General features: G+C 43.4%; 1 protein-coding gene across 1 annotated transcript in view; it reads left to right on the top strand.

Moving 5' to 3' along the window:
* Positions 1 to 4,513: 4,513 nt before the first annotated feature.
* The window catches only part of SERPINF1 (serpin family F member 1), a 48,089-nt gene continuing 30,537 nt past the window's right edge, over positions 4,514 to 22,065 (top strand). The window contains exon 1 of the mRNA XM_075263633.1: positions 4,514 to 4,633. The gene's annotated coding sequence lies outside the window, so the exon portion shown is untranslated. The remainder of the gene's footprint in view (positions 4,634 to 22,065) is intronic.

Here is a 22,065-nt window from a genome sequence, read left to right as displayed (position 1 = left end):
GAGACATACCTGTCTTCCCAGACCACACCCTTCACTCTCTCACAAAGGGTATGTTCACACAGCAGAAAAGGTGTTGGAAACCTTTTCCATCTTGTGATAATATCCATGCGGCTAGCCGTGACGGGATGCCAATGCAGCATCGGCACCCCGCTCCTGATTAGGCCTGAATGAATGGACCCAATCAGGAGGGAGTCTGACGATGCAGACGCCACGGCTGTCTCAGCTGTGGAATCCGCAGGAAGAAGGGGCATCTCGCTTCTTTTTCCCACTAGCGGGAAAAAAAGGAACAGCGGCTCCCATTCAAATGAATGGGAGCCTTTTTTGGAGGCAGATTTTATGGCGGATTCTGTGTCAAATTCCACCTGCAAAAAACTCAGTATGAACTAGCCCTAAGAGCCTCCTTTATATTTCCCATTCGTTTTGTAGCCATTCTTGGCTTTGGCTCCAAAAACCGCAACAAAATCTGCAACAAAAAAACCTACGTTTCCACAACTTGGGGTCTCAGCCTTAAATGGAAACATGATGTTAAAATTTGTTAATGCACATTTAGGGTGAGGTAGCAGATAACTGATTGGGTAATGCTGGCCATACACATTAGATATATGTGGGCTGAGCGATTCCCACCCAGGGTGTGGTAGCATCAATAAGTAATTTTTATTTATATAGCGCCAACATGGGAATCCTCCATAGCCTGGGGTATGAAAAGAGTATAATAATTGTTCATGGGTCATCCACAATGGGGCATGCTACCATGTGCAGGGGCCACTATGGAGCATAATACTGTGTGCAGGGGCCACTATGGACCATAATACTGTGTACAGGGACCACTATGGGGCATAATACTGTGTGCAGGGGCCACTATGTGGCATAATACTGTGTACAGGGACCACTATGGGGCATAATACTGTGTGCAGGGGCCACTATGGGGCATAATACTGTGTGTAGGGGCCAGTATGGGACATAATACTGTGTGTAGGGGTATAGTATAACATAGTATTATGTCCCATAGTGGCCCCTACACACAGTATTATGCCCCATAGTGGCCCCTGCACACACTATAATCCCCCATAGTAGCCCCTGAACCCATTATAATGCCCCATAGTGGCCCTTGCACACAGTATTATGCCCCATAGTGGTCCCTGCACACAGTATTATGTCCCATAGTGGCCCCTACACACAGTATTATGTCCCATAGTGTGCAGTGGGATACTGTGTGCAGTGGCCACTATGGACCATAATACAGTGTACAGGGACCACTATGGGGCATAATACTGTTTGCAGGGGCCACTATGGGGCATAATACTGTGTGCAGTGGCCACTATGGACCATAATACTGTGTACAGGGACCACTATGGGGCATAATACTGTGTGCAGGGGCCACTATGGGGCATAATACTGTGTGTAGGGGACACTATGGGACATAATACTGTGTGCAGGGACCACTATGGAGCATAATACTGTGTGCAGGAGCCACTATGGGGGATAATACTATGTTTATGTCCCATAGTGTGCAGTGGGACACAGTGTGCATACTGTGTGCAGTGGACATTATGGGACATAATACTGTGTGCAGGGGCCACTATGGGGCATAATACTGTGTGCAGGGGCCACTATGGGGCATAATACTGTGTGTAGGGGCCACTATGGGACATAATACTGTGTGCAGGGGCCACTATGGGGCATTATAATGGGTTCAGGGGCTACTATGGGGATTATAGTGTGTGCAGGGGCCACTATGGGGCATAATACTGTGTGCAGTGGCCACTATGGACCATAATACTGTGGACAGGGACCACTATGGGGCATAATACTGTGTGCAGGGGCCACTATGGGGCATAATACTGTGTGTAGGGGCCAGTATGGGACATAATACTGTGTGTAGGGGCCACTATGGGACATAATACTATGTGTAGGGGCCACTATGGGACATAATACTGTGTGCAGGAGCCACTATGAGGTATAATACTGTGTGCAGGGGCCACTATGGGGCATAATACTGTGTGCAGGGGCCACTATGGCATACCTCCCAACCGTCCCGATTTCCGCAGGACATTCACGATTCCGGTGATGTGTCGCGTGGTCCCGGTTGGAGGGAGGTATGTCCCAATTTCAACTGAGATCTGCGTCCTCTGGGGGCAGAGATGTGGAGACATGAATCTGGGAGCAGAGATGTGGAGACATGAATCTGGGGGCAGAGATGGAGGGGACATGAATCTGGGGGCAGAGATGGAGGGGACATGAATCTGGGGGCAGAGATGAAGAGGACATGAATCTGGGGGCAGAGATGGAGGGGACATGAATCTGGGGGCAGAGATGGAGGGGACATGAATCTGGGGGCAGAGATGGGGGGACATGAATCTGTGGGCAGAGATGGGGGACATGAATCTGGGGGCCGAGATGGGGGACATGAATCTGAGGGCAGAGATGTGGGGACATGAATCTGGGGGCAGAGATGGAGGGACATTAATCTGGGGGCAGAGATGGAGGGGACATGAATCTGGGGGCAGAGATGGAGGGACATGAATCTGGGGGCAGAGATGGAGGGGACATGAATCTGGGGGCAGAGATGGAGGGGACATGAAACTGGGGGCAGATGAAGGGTATATATGAAACTGGGGGAGAGATAGAGGGGGGCATATAATTTACAGGTGACTGTAGGAGGATTATACTGTGTGCAGGCACATGAAAAATTAATGAGTGGGCGGAGTTAACACAAAAGTGGGCGGGGCAAATTTGCCACGGCGCGCTATGCACGCCGCACACTTTGTCCCTCTTTCGGCTCTTCAAAAGTTGGGAGGTATGCACTATGGGACATAATACTGTGTGCAGGAATGCGGGGGGGAGGGGTCAGGTGCTGGGGGAGGGGGGATACCATGTCAAATGTTCCCACCTTGGGGCCAGCCATTCCTAGTTACGCCACTGAGAGGGGGATGAATGACCTCCCGAACCTGTTGCTGTGGCAGCATAGCTAGACAAATCTACTAAGGTTACTCCTGTGACCGGGCCATGGTTAGAGTACTTTGTGTTCACCATAATTTAGTAAAGCTTTTTTGGGGTCCTCTTCTTTGAGACCACATCCCAGCCCTGCAATATTGGAGCCATCCCTCCTGATCAGTTCCGCAATCTTAATTCCATCTGACATTCTGGCATTGCCGTCCCACACTGTGACAGGGTAGATCTGAACTCCACATATACATGTCTATAGCAGAGAAATGAACTGATATCTATATCTTCTCCATATAACCAGGTGCATTCACATGATCCCATAACAGTGCCCATCATTAAAAGCACACGATGTCCAACACTGTGCAACATTTCGCCCATCTGTTTGCTATTTGCGTGAACGGACCCTTATGTTATGTTGATATGCAGGAATTTTGCACACAGAATTCAGTATGAATTCACTGCAAATGCACATTGACAGCTATGGAAATGTAAAAGTGGCTGAAACGCTCGGCATCTATAAACTCATGTATAAAAAGGGTAAGATCATTTTTACACAGAAATAGAACAGCCCCCTCCCCTTCCTCCCAGAGATGAAAGGGGTTGTATGGTTATAGACATTTAATACCAGTGCCAACGTCATCAGAGTATAGCCAACATCCATATCTCTTATACTGATATGCTGCCATACAAGGGTATGCTGTTCTTTGACATATGTTTCTTCTAAGTAGTATGGCTTTATCCTAAGCAGGCCGTCCATAAAGACCACCTATATGGACATGTGAAGGGTCAATAAACAATGCCACCCACTGCAGCAGAGGGGCAGCACATGTGGACCAAATCTGTTCCCAGCAAATCTGTCCCCACTTTACAACATAAAATGGAGAAAATGTTTCAGATGGAGATTAGATGGTAGGTACAGTATATGGCAATTACATGCGGGGACATTAGGGTAGGGGGTGTAGAGGTAGTGCAGTGTCCCCTAATTTCTTACACCAGCATTATTAACCCCTCATATCTTACAAGGCAAAATGAAATTCATAGACAGTGCAGCGGAGTGACGCCACATGGTCACTTGTTATATTGATCTGTATTGTCTGCCATAAGCCAAACCTTAAAATGAAGCCATCAATCATCCAGTTTGTCATTGGCATTATTAAGCAGGACACTTCACTGGGTAGTGATATTGTATGGAAGGTATACAGAAGCCTGTATTACTGCTTGATACATGTGGTGGAGCTGTGCTACCACTGAATGACTCTCGTCACATCGGCTTGCATCTTCTATAGACTTTGCATGGTAATATGTGTATTATTGATGGCTACGTTTGCAGGTGATGAGATGCCTCCTTGTTGTCCTACAGCTGCTATATATTCTTTTATCTGGCTGTGAATGATATTGCAGGATAGACCCAGCAGAGTTCACATCTGTGCATTGGCTTTGTGCTACCCTACATGAGATCCTAGGAATGCCACATAAAATGAATCTCCCCCTCCCATCCCAGGAGGCTGCAGTCCAGCTGTGCTGTCTTTAAGAGCCGCCCTTAACTCCACCTCATGTACTCAGTGATCTAAAGCCTAGATAAAGAGGCTGCTGAGGGTCTTCCCTAGTTCCACATCCACAGAGAAGCCACCTGGGGGTGGGAGGAAGCCCTAGGCAGCCTGTCCCAAGAGACAGCATCCTTACTAAGGTATGAGTGCCATCACACAGGCCTATGTATCATAGTTGTATAGCTGCAGTCTAATGGGAAAAAGTTTCGAGACAAAATTGGTGATTGGCGGCCGGTAATATTTTTGTATCAAAAAGAGCAAATTTTAAAGGAATTTGTGACTCAATCATAGTTCTGTCATTGAGTCCCTATGGTATTAACCCTTTGCAACACACAGTAATTTATAGTAACCTTGCCTTCACTTCTAACATAGATTTTAGACTTCAATGATGGTTTTATACTTGTGTTTGTCTTCCAATATCCTAAGATTTCCAGCAGATGTTCTGGTAATGTGACTCTCTACTTATGGGACTATACAGAGTAGCATGCACTGCCTGTCACTTTGCAAAGCCACATCTACTTCTGCTTTGTCCATTACACAGATGTAACAAGAGCTGGCTTTGCAATTTCACACTCAGCGGTGCATTTACATGGTGCTGCAAGGCGACCTTATGAGCAATAAAGAGTTAAATGTCAAAGTCAGCTCTGCCACATCTTTACATGTTGGATTAATCATCTTTTGTTTGCCACGTACCTTTTTTTTTCATTCTCCCGCCTCCTTTGAAAGGGAGGTATTTGGCACCCTGGGATTTGAGAGGTGTGTATTCATTTAGAATCCATGGTTTGTGCCCATTGCTGATCTCAAATATAAAAAAAGCTGAAAATAAATGTACGTTTTTTTCACATTACTATTACTACTACTTTTAATGATAACTATGGATTTATGCCACTAAATTGAGTGGATACAATGGATATGATATGGATACAATGAGTTTATACAGTGGATACAATTTGGATACAATGAGTTTATTAAGAAAACTTGTTGCACTTGTTGTAATATTTTCATCGACCTCCTTATCATTTTTAGAAAAATGTTACATCTCCAGCCAAGGAAAGCTACAAACATTTGACGCAGGGTATCCGATCATATCAACTTGAGTTTTTCTATAAACCTTGTGCATTGTATTCAGTGCAGGAAACTTTATAATAGAAGCCCCCAATGGCACATGTATCATTGCCTTCACCTCACAAGGGTTATAAATCAAAGTCTCCAGCATCTCCGAGTAACACATCTCCTTGGCTGCTGCCATGTCAAAGCTTTTCTCATTTAAAAACAGAGGACCACATGCCGGCTTTACAAAATATCAAGATTTTGTAAATGATTTTGTATCCAGGAGCAGCCTGTCAGACTGGAACAGAAATGCTGTCAGAAAGTTATCGGGATTTCTGGACTTTTCAAAACGGTCCCTGTAGTTTTGCAGCTGTCAGGAATGGTCAGGTCCAGGCTTTTGTATGAAACCGCTGCATATTCATCTTCTGTGTAGTTTACAGATGTGAGCCATCTTGCATTCAGCAGAGCTTGTACTTTAGCGTGCGGAGCCCTTAGAAATCATAGGTTGTGTGTCACTATATCAGGGGTAGGCAACCTTTGGCACTGCAGCTGTTGTCAAACTACAACTCCCAGCATGCATACTTGCTCTGCTGTTCTTGGAACTGCCATGTTAGTGAATGGAGCATGCTGGGAGTTGTAGTTTCACAGCAGCTGGAGTGCCAAAGGTTGCTGACCCCTGCACTATATGATATATCCTATGGTACTGTATTAGGCTATGTTCATATCACTGCAGAACATTGCGTCAGATTCTCAAGTATACCTCTAATGGAAGGCTCTGACATCTGCCACTACATACTGTATAGGGTCCAGTTTTGGGGAAAGTGTTAAATGTTGACTATACCATTCCATTAAATGCATGCAACTATATGGCACTCTTTTGACATGCTGTAAGTCGGCTCCTATGTATATGTTTGGTAAATGTGTTGGGCATTGGCCCAGTTCTTACACTGAAGGTAGTGTACAAAAGTGATGTGAACACACATTAACAGATGTATCTCTATAAGTAAATAGAATACCACCATAATACAGCATTGGATTGAACATACCATGTAGAAAACTGGACTGGTTTATAAGAAATTGGAGGCATATGGTGGTAGAGTGGGCCTCATGGTGCTGTACAGAGAGTTTGTACTAAAACAGTAGGGTGGATGAGGACTTGTCTAGTTGGAACACAAAGGTAACTGGTTTGTACTGGAACAAAATATCCTTTGTATGAAATTCTTACAGTCTTCCAAAGCCACAGCTGGAAATTCCGTTTTCTTATGCTCCATTTCGTGTAGAACATATTATTGGTTTCTAATATTAAGGCCATGTTTTATGCTTTCTGCAGAAAAAGATTATAGCTATTGAAGCAGAAATGTATGTAGGTGTTATTACATTATAGTGGTATAAACTAAAGGGAAGTACTACCTTTGATGTCCTTGTGCATATATATTAGGCAATTGCTTCAAGAAAATATATGTAAAATACTCCTATTACCTGATTTGCACATTTTACAATGAAAAGTGGTTTGACAGCACATACAGTTCTGCAGCAGCTGTCTGTCTTGGTAGGGATCAAAGGTTATGTCTTATATAAATAGGGTTATCTAGGAATTGAAGCCGCATGAAGTCTTGTCTGTCTGTGTGCAGGGATGCAGCCATTGGATGATGGAGTAACGTGACACGTATACTGATCATGGACTAGCATGTCTGATGTGGCTAGGTTGTATACATGTGGCTGTAGGGTTTTTAAAACAGTGAGGCCTGAACAAAATTGAAATTACATTTCTGGAAAACCCCTTTTAAAAAATCTCTGGATAATCCACATGATGGGAACCCCTTTGCACCTCTACACAGTGAGGCTGAGGCCCCATGTTGCGCAAATGCAGCTTTTTTTGTTGCATTTTTTTGAGCCAAAGCCAAAAATGGCTTCTAAAGGAATGGGGAATATATAAGAAGCCCTTAGGGAAAGTTCACACAAAGTTTTTTGGTCAGGATTTTGAGGCCGTATCCACCTCATAAAGACGGTATCCACCAAAAAGACGGCTCCCATTGAAATCAATGGTTTGTTCAGGCTCCCGGCAAAAGAAGTGAGATGCTCATTCTTCAGGTCGAGCCGCCTCGCAATTCAGCCTGAAGACACTCCCTCCTCCAGACTAGGTCCATTCATTGGGCCTAATTCAGAGCGGAGTGCGCGACTGGATGCCGGTGCAGTGCATTCAGTTGTGGCTACCCGTTTTTTGGTCCAGAACCTGAGATGGCTTCCGCCTCAGGTTCCAGACCAAAAAAAATCTGTGTCAACTTACCCTGTAACTTCAGATAAAACTGCAGTAAAAAAAAACTCACCATGAACCGCACCCGATAACTTAAATAAGGCACAACTACAACTCAACTGCTTTATGAGAACAAATCCCTATAGAGAGTGAATAGCTCCTACTATCTACACGGCCTCTGGAAAGCTTTTAGCTCCTTTACTAACAGTATTGTATGTGTTTCACAATGCTAGTAAAGTATTCCACAATTTTCAAAGTCTATAGGACTGATGGAGAAAGTTGAGTAAGGCTAAGGACCCATGGGATGTCCCGCAGCCAAAAAGCGCTGCAGGAAAAACCACTGTGGCAATGTATCGCGGTTCTTCCCGCAACGCTTTAGGGCCCCTTCACACGGACGATACTCTGGCTGATTCAGAACGTGTAAACATTCCAAATCAGCAGCGTTTAATGCAGGTCCCATTGCTTTCTATGGGAGTCAGCATACATGCGCTCACCATAGAAATGAATGGGATGCAATCGATGTAAGAACTTTCTATGGTCTGAGACTTGTCAAAAACCCAGCCATGATTTTCTTATTCTGGAGAGGTTATCAGACAGGGACACTACATGTATGAGAAGATAACCTGACGCAATAAAGGACATCATGGCTAGGTTTCTGACAAGTTCAGGGTCATAAAAACCTATCTATCTATTAGAGGCCGATCAAGACTATAGACCAATGGTTAGAGAAAATGCTTTAAAATGTTTCAGTTATTTATATTTGTGAAAATGTTCCATTTTGAATTGTCTACAAATTAAAAATTTGGTTACGTTTCTGGGGAACCCCTTTAAGGGGGTGCATTATCTGCTATGATGCCGTCCATAAAAAACACATATAGTAAATAAGAGACTACATGCCTTCATTTATCTGTATAAGTCCTCAGAAGCAGCAGCAGCATGGAGGACAATATAGAAAGGGCTGAGCAATATAGATATGAATTTATTGAGTGGTCGGGTGAGACAGAAAACTTACTAGCCAGCAGCATTTTTTTGTGTGTGTGTCTCTCTGCTTCTGCCTCTCTCCAGCAGTTAGTCCTCCTACTACCTCTCAGCATTTTACCCACCTTCACTAAAGGCAGATCAGAGCAGGGAATCCACAGTAAGTAATAAGTCCCGTAGGCCGGTGGTAGCACGAAAGGAGTCTGATAAGATAAGAAACGGGCATGTTTTATGATATACTACAAAGTTTTCTTTCTTCACTTGTTCAATTGATTCACTTACTCATTAAATACATACAGCACTGAACACAAATAAAACTGCGTATCATAAAGGTAAATGGGCTGGAATCACTTCCATCTGTGTTGTGTCCAGATTAATTATCAGAAGCAAATATTTGGCTTCTCTATGTACAGATATTGTTTGGCATTACTTTTCTGTCATAAAGAACCCTACATAGTTTATGTACAGTCAGATAAGATTAATTATTTGCAGTGTTGTGATCTCATTATGGGCTTTGGGGTATTCTGCAGGGTGATTTTTCATTGTAATTAGGAAACAGTCTTTGATCTAATTATAGCTGTTTTTAAAATGACAAAGGTGACACTTACCGTGAAGGTGTGATGAATGCAAATGTGCTTCATCTATCTATCTATCTATCTATCTATCTATCTATATCATATCTATCTATCTATCTATCTATCTATCTATCTATCTATCTTATCTAGATCATATCTATCTATCTATCTATCTATCTATCTATCTATCTCCTATCTATCTATCAATCTATCTCGTATCTATCTATCTATCTATCTATCTATCTATCTCTATCGTATCTATCTCTATCGTATCTATCTAATCTATATCATATCTATCTATCTATCTATCTATCTATCTATCTATCTATCTATCTATCATCAATCTAATATCTATCTATCTATCTATCTATCTATCTCCTATCTATCTATCTATCTATCTATCTATCTATCTATCTATCTATCTATCTGTGGCTGCTGTAAAGGCGCTCTTCCCAACACCCACATGGGTCAGTTTAACAATCAGTATATCTAGACATGGGTCTATTTAGTAAAACCTTTCATTTAGGTCATTGAGTTTGGACTGTGAGTCGTGCACCAAACCATTTGTTTTGTTTGTTGCTACTCTCTTCTTTTTCTATTAAAGGTGAAGGCAGTCCTGGTCCTATTCAAGTGAATGGGAGTGATGCTGCCGTTCCCTGGTGCCACCACTACGGTAAACTGAGCCCTATATTCGATATGGAGCTTTTGGTTTTGTCCAAAACTGCAAACCTGTTTCTATTCACTTGAATAGTAGCAGGGCTGCTTCTGGCCATATAATTAGTATATGACTTCTGTTGTCCGCATTAGCTGATGGGTATGGGTTTCTGACCCTTATCGATTTGGTACTGATGACCTACCCAGTTTCAGACCCTGGACAACCCCTTTAAATAGACTATGCTCTACCCACATGTGTAGAGTACAATTTTAGCAAATGTGGGAATGACTTACAAAAACTATGGCCAAAAATGTGCCTTTGGTTTAGATGCAATTACAGGGTGTCGGAAACATAAATGTTGGTAAATATGCCTGGTCTACTACCAATACTTGTCAAATGGGTTATAAATGGCAATGGTTTTAAGCTATTTCATAAGTTCTACAGAAGTAAAAACGAGTCCTAGAAACAATGTAGCACAGTGAGCAAAGCTGTTTCAGTAACTCCCGAGTTAAGGTCTGTTCCCGCTAGCTGAAAAAAAATTGCTAGCGGGAAAATAAATTGAGCGTATCCCATTGAAATGAATAGGAGGCCTTTTTACAGGCAGATTCCACCTCAAAATCCACCTGCAAAAAACTCCATGTGAACATACCCTTAGGCTAATGTCTCATCTGCCCTAGAGCCCAGCAGAAATCCCAGACAAAATGTCCTGCAAATCCAACTTTTTTGTTTGGTGAAAAAATAGCGGACACCCAGTGGACCCCATTATAGTCAATGGGGTTTCTCAGTATCTGGTCTTGTCTGCCATTAGATGGACCGTTCTTCAGACCAGTAGAAAAGAGACAATGGTGCAGATGACCCTTATGGAAACAGCATTGCTTACTGAGCTACCCCTTTTCCATAGTACACATTCGATCTATGGGAGTTACTGTAGCACAGCTGTATTCGGGGCTCGTATTTCCAGCCATGACTGTAAATACCCCTTTAAGGTAAATGCAGATTCTATTCTATTTCCAAGGTAAGAACTCAGTAGCGATATATTCCATTCTGAACATTTGTTCTCTAAGTCTTGAACAGATTGTTATCAGATGGGTGCGTAAACCCAATGTAGACACAATATTAGGCATTAGTCTTACTCTACAATGAACCCCTATAGGATGCGGTGTGACTGAGCGGTATGGACGGCACGTTAGTTTCCTTTTACTTTCTACATGTATTCATTCATCAATAGTGTTGATAGGGAACAGCTGTTCCTTGTGACAAATACAGATGTGAGAGAAGGGAAGATCAGGAAGTATCAGATACTTTGGCACTATGTGCGGGTATTCTGCTTGTTTGGGGCAAAGGAAGGGAGTGTAAGGAAGGATAAATGATAGTCCTGAGCCAACAACTCCAGATTGGACTGGTTTGCTGAAATACTGAGAAGATTTGTCTTTTGGCAAATTGTATTCTGGCAGCATTAGAGAAATATGTGATTAAATGCAATTCTATCTAGCCACTAGCATTGCAGATCTTTGTCTGACACGTCTTTCATTATCACATAAATAGTTTCAACTTCCCAACATGTTTTTCGTGGTATCAGCAGAATTATTTCCCTTAACTTGCACTTCTTAAGGGCTTGAAGTGCTGTCATATTCCAAGAATCTGTGGGGTTCTTTTCCTATGTGGTTTCGGTCATCTCTTGTATCTTATTTAATGTGTAGGATATTTAGGATGGAAGAACTTTCCAGGAGTTTCATTGATAAAATCTTTTGGCCATGATGTGAATCCAATACCAGATACTACCGAGGACAATTCTAATATTTTAGCTTAAGGAAGTTACAAAGAGGATAAATATAACATAGTTTTGTAAGAGGGTTGGTCCTTATCCGGATTATTGGCCCTATGAGTGGTAGGCCTTGGGACCATATTTGAGAATGGCACAGAAATCCAGGTAGTCACAGCAGACTAATTAGATGCTGTGTGCAAGCTTAGAGGTTACAAGGATTTTACAAGATACATCAAGTTTAGAGGTTACAAGTTTTATAACATTTTGGCATTAATACAGACCTTAAAGGGATCCTATCATTCAAACACATTTTTTTCTCACTAACACGTCGGAATAGCCTTAAGAAAGGCTATTCTTCTTCTACCTTTCGATGTCTTCTCCGTGCCACCGTTCACTTGAAATCCCAGTTTTTGTCGGTATGCAAATTACTTCTCTCACAGCACTGGGGGCGGGCCCCAGCACTCAAACAGCGCTGCGGGCATCCCCACTGCTGGGAGAGAACTCTCCAGCGCCGCCTCCATATTCTTCAGGAACGTCCTCTTCACGCGTCTTCTTCTGACGCAGGCGGTCAAACTTGTAGGCCTCGGGCAGAGCCGACTGCACATGCCCACAGGCCACAAGAAAATGGCTGCTTATACGGCCATTTTTCTTGTGGCTGCGGGTACTGTACTTACCATGATGACATGGTGGAACGCTACTTACGTACCAAACACTGGTGGTGTGACATATCCTTATTGGATTAAGTACACAGACAGTCCTTAGTCAGGAGCGAAAACCTGCATTTCCTTGCATTGTTGTATGTCGCACACCGCATATCGGTCTATTCTCTCTCAGTAGGGGCATCACTATGCCAGGGTAATAACATTCTGACCTCACAGCTATTTGGCCATACTTTGGTTTCCGTGCAGTACTCTCTTTAATATATACACACCAGTTGCACTGGATATTGCCCCAATTTCTTGAGTCTTAAGACAGCAAGTTCTCAGGTCACACTTTAGGTCATTTCTCAAGTCAACAGGCATTGATCACAATTTTGCACAAGTCTTGGTTTCAAAATAGCCTTACGTAGTCTCAGGTACTTTTGTGAAGCAGAGACTTGGCTTTTCTTTAACCAGTCTCAGTTACCTATAGTTGGACAGAGTAGCCACCAGTCTCTGTAGTCTCAGGCCTGCACTTGGGCAGTTTTGTATCCCCCACGACCAATTCTAGCAGTTCAGATTTAGATGATTCTCCAGTGCAGAGGGAAATACCAACAGTCTGCATCAGATTGCAACCCTAGCAAGGTGTTCATATATGTCAATACCTAGAATGAAATATATGTCAGCAGGTTTCAGCGGACCAGAACAATGTAGAACCCAGCAGGTGTGAACCTAACTCTAGAATTGCATCAACTGGATGGTAAAACATAATTATTTATTCCAGCAGCTCGCTCGGACGCCATATAATGAGTATGGTGATGGCGTCGATGATCTGCCTGCTCCGATGTTTCGACTGCTCTAAGAGTTGCTTGGTGCCTAACTTGCTCAGTCCTCCTCAGCTCTGCTTGAGGAGAACTCTGTTGACTTCTGGTTTCCTTCATAGGTAGAGATGAGCGAGAATATTCAATCGAATACCTCCCCTCCATAGTTATTGTTGTTAAAAAAAAAAGGCGCCAGGGAAGGTTGGAGGGGAATCGAATATTTCCCGCATTTACCGTGTGGTATTCCACCGAGTATGCCAATATGCAGTGGAGGTATTCGATTGAATACTACTATTCGATCGAATACTACTCACTCATCTCTATTCTTAGCTCTTGTTGTTTTAGAATTTTGCGACAAATTAGATTTTCTTTTTCCTGACATGTTTGAAATTGGCAAACTGCCAATTTGGATTGAAGGGGTTTTCCCATGTCAGTGTCTCAGCACTGGTGCAGATCAGATTATATGCAAATGCTTGTACACAATGGACTCAGTGTTATCTGTGTGTTTACATAGAGAGATAACAGACCTGTCTTTATCAGCAATCTCCAATTAGCTGAGATAAGCTGCTGCCAAGAGCAGTTTAATACAGTATATGAACATAAATTCATAACAGTCGTGAAGCCATATCATTTACCAGGATAAAAAGTAGCCTATGTGTTAATCCAGGTTACAAACTATCTATGTACCAAATTCTATCCAAAATTGTTGAACCGTTTTTGCATGATTGAGTAACAAACATCCAAAATTTCACATTTATAATATTATAGTAGGATAGGATTAACAAAGGTATTTAAATTTTGTGGAGGTTTCCAAGTAATTGCCCAATATTTTTGGGAAAGTTCATAAAAGTTCTTAACCTTTTCCAATGTACATCAGTTTTTCTTGGAGCTGTTCCTTATAATTACTCATTTATATTAGTTGTTAGGCGCCTCTTGGGATACAAGTAATAGGGAGGGAGCAGTGACAAATATCTTTGAAGTCGGGGCCACAGGGTCAGTAATCTTAGTGGGTTAGCCTCTATGATTTAACCTGTTTTAGCTACAGCAGTAGAATACTGGATAAAATCATTATGTATAAAGAAATCTCATCCACATGCTGTAGCTAAAACCTAAAGTGCAAAGTGACCTCAGCTAAACTCCTTCAATCCTCAGAATGTCAATTATTGTTGCTGATTTCTGCAACAATTTGCAATACAAAGGCTGAACACTGTGAATGGCCTGAAGAAGAGCCACAGCAAAATTCATCAGGTTGTGGGTGTTTTTTGCAGCCATGGCATGTAGAAGAGTTACCTTGACATTCTTCTTCAGCGTGTTAGAAATAACTATAGTAGATAAAAGCCAACCTCAGATGTGATTACTTGCAAATGTGAACTATGGAAGCCATAACAAAGGTTATTCTATGGAGTTTTCCAAGCAGTTGCCCAATATTTTTGAGAAAGTTCATAAAGTTAATTCATCCTCTTTTCCATCGTACATAGCAGCGCTTTGATCCTAAGAAAACATCAAGCTTCCAAGCACATTGTTCTGGATCCGCGTAAAGAATTTCAGACTAGCCAAGATCTACCACAGCAATAGAGTGATAAACGTCCAACCACCACCCTCTAAGGGCTGAGGCCATAAAATATCCATCTATCCTTGGGCGGCCTTATGTCTGGTTTTAACCAGGCTATTTTATGGACATAGGAGAAGGTCAGAGGAAGCAAGGGAGACATTTCAATGCTTGAGCGAGATTAAACAAAATAACAGCTGGAGGCGCCGCAAAGAAGAGACTTGGACAGAGAGATGAAGCTGCTTTTTATTCAAACTCTACTTCCAAGCAGTAAGATGTATTGGGGTTGCAAGGAGGTGAAACCACCCACCATCTGTGCATTTTTCCCCAAAGTTTGGTTGCTATTTTGACGATGGGCTTAATAGCATTTAGATTCTGTTCAGTGACCCGGAATGGAAGGCACAGAGAAGAAGAAGCGTTCACGGTACACACGAAAAAAAAACCTCGTTCGCTAATAATTCTGGGCAGGTATTGAACCAGAGGGTGAAACACAAGCACATTAATTGAAGACATAGTGGAATTTATGGCTCTATAGCAAAGGACTGTTCCAACAATAGATGGCAGGAACCTATGGCCTTTAATGGCTGCCTGCTCCTTACAGGGAGAAGAAAGCAAACTGCAATTGTCTGCTCGGAGAGGATTTATAAATCACCTGCGAAAGCATCACTGTTTTTAATGAGCCCCACTGATAAAAAAGAATTTGCATAGGTCTTGAATATATGATTAGGCGCTATGTGAGCAGCATGTAAACGGAATGGGATGCGCAGCACAAGGAGACTCTTGTTTGATGATGACTTCCCAGCATGAATAGGTTTTTTATTTAACCAGCCTATTCTGAAGAGACACACAGATTGTGCCGCACACTCGCAAATCTCTACACCTGCTGTTAGACACACAGAGATAGGTTGTCAGTGGGCCCCGAGGAATTCCACAAGATTGCATATATTAAATGTTTTATTTGTGTTGTAACATTTACTATTTCTTTGCAGAAAACTTTATAACTAAGAATAACTCTTCCATACAGAATGGCTTACCGTGTCTCTATACAGTATTCATAAGCCCAAAAGTGGCATCGAGCGTCATGGAAATCTGGCTAACCAGCAGGATGTGGCCCGCTTTTCTATGCTATGTAATCTACCAGGTGACCGGGGGCATTTATTCTAGATGTCACTTTGCCACCATGTTCATGTGTCCTGATTCTCACCAGATTATGTTGAGGGGAAGAAGGATCAGACATGTTATATTTTGCTTGCCCAATCCTTTTGTTCCCAGGGAAGGTGTTACATTGTCTGAGGTGTCTGGTAGTAGCTTTTCTCCCCATTTCTATCATGCATACTTGGCCGGGCTCAGGGGTGAACCTACCTTTTTTGCCGCCCGAGGCGGACGACAGAAAGCCGAGCGGAGGGGGCGGGGTGAAAGGGGCGGAGCAAATGGAGGAGGGGCGGAGCGGCGTTAGCAGGCAGGGAGAGGACCTGCTCTCTGCCTGAGGGGAGGCCGCTGGAGCAGCACTGCATCCACAAGGCCTCCCCAATCCACCGCTCGCTTCCTGTGCTGGGCTGCTGAGACGATGACAGGACAGGACAGCTTGTCCTGTACTGGCTTAGGTAAGCAAAAATGCCCCCCCCCCCCCCCGGCGGTCGCGTCAAGTCGCTTCATGAGAGGTGCGGCGCTGGCCGGGCTAAGCATGCATGTATATAGTGGGGGTTGGGAGGAATAGTTTTTCAGCTGACAGTTATTGAAGGTGTTACCCTGAATTCACAAGCCAGATTGGACAGATTTATTGGCCTGAACAATATGACGGGAGAGAGATAATACCTATGCTGCCTCCCAGCGACATACTGGCCCATATTAATTGTGCCCACCAGGTATTTAAAGGTTAGTACCTGGTGAGTGACCTAAGGAGTCTTCTGGTACTATGTAGCATTCCCGGTAGTTGGACTGTTCACTTCCTCATCTTCACGTTTAAACGTCTGGCCTGAGATGTGGCGTCTCCCATAACTGGAAAGGACTTTAATTTCTTTATGATTGTCTCTATTCCACTAGGGACTGGTCAGTGATCAGTGAGTCAAGCAAGGTTGTATTATTTATTGTGATCCTGAGGTAGTCTGAAATCTCATCACGTAATTTATGCCGCAGCTCTGTCCATTCAGATAGGCTACTGTTTATTAACACCAGCCCAGCGGGAAGAAATTGAAAACTGAATTCATCAAGGCCGTGATAACTAAACCATCACTGGAAAAAGAAAGGTTATTGGGTGTCGTACCTGAAACAAAGTCTGGGATCTGATTGCTTTTGTGATTTATTCATATAAATGTACTTGGGTTAGATGCTCAGTGTTTAGGGCACAGACAGCTCTTGGCTAAGTTCACATCAGTGTTGGAATCCCCGTTGGAGACATAAATTGTTGGAGAGAAAAATACTGCACGGAGGACTCTTCTCTACCATTTTTAGTAAGGAAAAAGCAGCACCGCACCTCCCATGAGGCGACCTGAAGCGACCGCTTCAGGTGGCGCTATGCCAGGGCCCTGGGGAGGGCGGCATTTTTGCTGACCTAAGCCAGTCCAGGACAAGCTGTCCTGGACTGGCTTAGCGTCACCGTCACCGAGCGGTGGATTGGGGAGGCCCTGTGCAAGCAGCGCTGCTCCAGCGGCCTCCCCTCACGCTCAGGCAGAGAGCAGGTCCTCTCTCAGGTCCTCTGCCTGCTAACGCCGCTCCGCCACGCCCCCTTCGCTCCGCCCCGCCCCCTCCTCCCCGGGGGGGGGGGGGGAGCGGCTTTCTGTCGTCTGCCTCGGGCGACGAAAAAGCTAGATTCACCCCTGGGAAAAGGTTTCCGCCGTGTGACTTTTCTGCGCAGCTAGCCGCATTGGGATGTCAATGCAGTGCATCGGTCTCCTGTCATGGCCTTCCGCTCCCGATTAGGCCCGAATGAATGGGCCTAATCAAGAGGGAGTCTCAAGTCACGAACAACGTGGCTGACAGCCTCGGAGTCCGCATAAAGATAGAGCATGTCGCTTCTTTTTCCTGCTAGCTGAAAAAATCGCTATCGGGAAAAAAAGTGAGTGACTCCCATTGAAATGAATGGGAGATGTTTTTGCAGGCGGATTTTGAGGCGGATTCCGCGTCAAAATCTGCCTGCAAGCAACTCCATGTGAAAATACCCTAAGGCAGGGGTGCTCACACTTTGTCAGCATGTGAGCTACTTTATAACATGCCCAAGTCCAAAGGAGAGACAGTGAGACAGCGTGAGAGAATGAGACAGCGGTGTTCTGTGGCCGCCCAGGGATCTCCGCTGTCTGCTTGTTCCAGCGCAGGCTGAGAGTTATCTCTGAACATTGGTAGGCTGGGGCTGCGGCAGCCCCGCCTGTCAGTGTCCGTAGATGACTCTCAGCCTGCGCTGTGAACAAGCAGCACCCTGGCCCCCTCCATCCCTATGAGCGGCCTGAAGGTGTCCGGAGTGCTTGTTCACAGCGCAGGCTGAGAGTCGACTCTCAGCTTGCACTGTGAACAAGCAGACAAAGGGGATTCCTGGCTGCATCCCGCGATCAACCCATACGTCCATTCCGATCGACCAGTAGATCGCTATCGACGTATTGGGCACCCCTGCCCTAAGATGTCCGCCAGTGTCCGCATGCAACCGCTGTATTAGTGGTTTCCACTGCTACATCATTGGGTTTCCCCAGTGGATCCAAATGTTGGAGAGCCTCTCGCAGATGTGAACCTAGCCTAAATGATCTATTATACATAACATTATATATTATACACAGTTACTGTATGTCAGATGTAATACACAGATATTCCTGCCGATTCCTACAAGATCATAGTGACCCTGATTCTAACCAGTCTCAGTTTTCAGTTATTTGCCCCCTAGTATGTCTCTTACTTTCAGTACAGTCACTTCAGTTTTCATCATTAATTCATGGTCTCAGGTTCTTCAAGATAATTAAAATTGATTTTTTTTCTTTTATGCAAAAAAATCATTTTCTAATGAAGTTCAGTAGCCATTTTATGAAGGGTAATGTGGTACTGAGTGTTACTTCTTGACGATATTGTGCAGATTAATATACTGCTCTGACCTACTCTATTTGCAAATTGTGCGCAATTGGGATAAAATTGCACATCATACACAGAATATCCAATGTTAGTCATAAAATACAATGATTTGTTATAGGATATTTTCACACAAGAAAATAAAAAACACCACTAACTATCAAGAAAATAGTCGGCCATTAAAGTCTAATAGGCTTTACGATAAGGACATGGTCAGATGCCGCTACTAGGGCTGTGCAAGTATTATATGGTTTGGAGCACTCGGCTATATTTCCATAAATGATCAATGGCTATCCCAGGTTCTACAAAGACTGGTAATGGAGGAGCAATACCGTCTTGTACCTTGTCCCTCTATACACAGCTCACCGAAAGATGTCGGTGCAATTAATCTACTTTGGACTGGGAAATTGCACGAGACAGCAATGTGTAGTTCACCGCCATAGAGCTATTTGATGTCAGGCACATAATAAACAGAAATATGTTGATTTCACACAGATGAAGCAGACCATGAAGGATATCCATGGGTCACTGCTATTCTTATTTCCCTGCAGACAACAAATGTCCTGTAGAATTAGCACAGAAGTCAAGAACTAACATATAGTGTTTAAGAGCATTTTGTACTAATAGGATCACTCACGTCCATACGTTTCTTCATACATTTATGTGGCTAGGGTTAGGAATTAGGAAAAGCCCGACATCTGATCTTTGATATTTTGCCTTTACAGAAGAAACGGATGCTGATCTGAATACTGTGACATATGCATTGTTATTCAGCTTTTATCCAAATTTGTATACTGCCTCTGGAAGGAATGGAAATTTTGTGATATCATAAATTTGGAAGGGAGGGGACAGTAGATTAACTGGGACCTGAATGTCCATTATTGCCTATTAATTTTTTTTTTTTTTTTAATGTAGATTGTGAGCCCCACATAGGGCCCACAATGTACATTTTTCCACGCAAGCACAGGGAGAACATACAAACTCCTTGCAGATGTTTTTTTGCCCTTGGTGGGATTTGAACACCAGGACTCCAGTGCTGCAAGGCTGCAGTGCTAACCACTGAGCCACCGTGTGGCCCCTATTAATTCCTATAATTGTATGGATCCTTGAGAGGACGGATTTCTCTGACACAGAGTACAACATTTTTCTAGATTTCTATGCCATAGAGCACCACTCCATAGACTTGTAGTTGTCTGTTCTCCATAGTAATCCTATGGATTTGCAGTTAGACTATGTTATTGCTTTGATGGCGTTTTCTATGTTTCCTTAAATGACGACTACTAACTCGTCTTACGTCCTACCTTCAGCGCCAACCAACAATGCATTTTGTCATGGAACGCTACAGTGAACCAAGCCAATAAAGGTATAATATAGTGTTACATGGTGACTACTCGAATAGGACCAAGCAACAAGTTATTGGCTTAAAATCCAAGTCCATCTGGCCTGCCGTTATAGTGTCAAAGCTTGGCTTGACCAGAAGATCTTTAAGTCCAACTCTGGATTTATGCTGTAAGACGCATTCTGTGACACATGGCCAGCTATCTAGTGACTTTTCCCTGATCATCTGTAGTAGTCAGTAAACTTTATCTTACAACTTTATGGTCAGCAGAATATTCTTTCCTCCGCACAGTAACATAGTAAGAACTCCACCCTGAGAGCCCCTGGCCATTAAAAATAAATGTGTGTGTTGAGATGTGTCCAAAAATGGATCTGTCATAGCTCCATCCTGCATGGAAGTAATAATGGTATTATGAACAGAAACTTAGATAAATTGGGGAGATAGTTGTATGTCTACTACTGATAGTTCTTTAGGACATGGTAATAAGCTGAAGCTGCTCAGGCCTACTTTGTTCTAGTTCAAAATCACAACTGGAAGCTCCTGGGCCCAATGCAAAAATATGTAACATGGCCCCTACCTACCTAGTGCCATTTAGAATAGTGGTATATTTTATGGAGCAGAGGGACCTTTGGGATCCCCTCATGGTCCATGGCCTGGTACTGACTGCAAGCCCTATAGCTAAGCCCCTGACCCTTGTATAATGCAGCAATAGCTATATATGTGCAGCTTATATAATACCATTAATATAAAGTCATGGTGATTTACATGTTCATGACTGAATCATTTCTACTAAATGTTGAATTATCTGTACTTAATTCTAGTAAAAAAAAAATTTCCATCTCATCTCCAACAACTGGAACATTACGAAACTAAGAAACGAAACTCTAGCAGACAGATGAAAGTTTCTTCCGCCTCTAGTGGTTTCTACATTCCTGCATAAATGTGACCTATCTGTGACTCCATCTGATCACTCGAAAATGTCTTATCTTGTGAGTTATTCTAAATGCCCGAGAGTTTACCTCTGAGTAATAAGAAAATGTGTTCGGAACAAGTGCAGAAAACTTTCTCAACATCATTTTAGCCTGTGTAAATAAAGCATTTTACACCCACCCCCCAATGTGACTACAAACGGTGACCACCTCCGCCCCCCTTCCACTGTGAATACACACAATCTTTGCCCCCTGTTCTTTTTACCGTTTCTCCTTTATTCCCTACATATGGAACATTTTCAGGTATTGTCACTTACCTTATGCAGAATGTTGTTTTGCTCATTTCTCTAGTTAGTTTGCATGAAACGGTGCCTTGTAGCCTAAGGGTATGTTCACTCTGCATTTTTTTTCATGCATTTCACATTGGAATTAACGTGAGAAAAAGTCTTGCTGCTGCCTCCACTTGTTTTCAATGGGTAACTGCGGCAGAGGTCATGGGGTACAGGTTTAAGTTCCCGCGTTGTAGGAGAAAAACATAAAACAGCAAGTTCTTTGTGAAAGGTGGCCACACACATTAGGCTCATTCAATGGGGTTAGTCAGTGTGCAAACCCGCAGAACTGCAGAAACCCAAGGCTCAGTCTTAGGCTAAGTTCACACAGAGTTTTTTGGTCAGGATTTTGAGGCCGTATTCATCTCAAAATCCTCACCAAAAAGACTGCTCCCATTGAAGTCAATGGGAGCCGCTCAGGAAGCGAGATGCTCATTCTTCAGGCCGTTTCGCTTCGCGATTCGGCATGAAGACACTCCCCTCTCCAGACTAGGCCCATTCATTGGGCCTAATCTGGAACAGAGTGCGCAGCTGGATGCTGGTGCAGTGCACCGGCTTTCAGTTTATGGACCGGAACCTGAAGTGGCCTCCGTCTCAGGTTCTGGTCCAAAAATCTCCGCCTGAACTTACCCTTAGATTTCTG

This window comes from Leptodactylus fuscus, chromosome 2 (assembly GCF_031893055.1).
Source record: "Leptodactylus fuscus isolate aLepFus1 chromosome 2, aLepFus1.hap2, whole genome shotgun sequence".
NCBI lineage: Eukaryota > Metazoa > Chordata > Amphibia > Anura > Leptodactylidae > Leptodactylus > Leptodactylus fuscus.
Note: the sequence above shows the minus strand (reverse complement) of the source record. Positions and strands in the feature narration are given on the sequence as shown.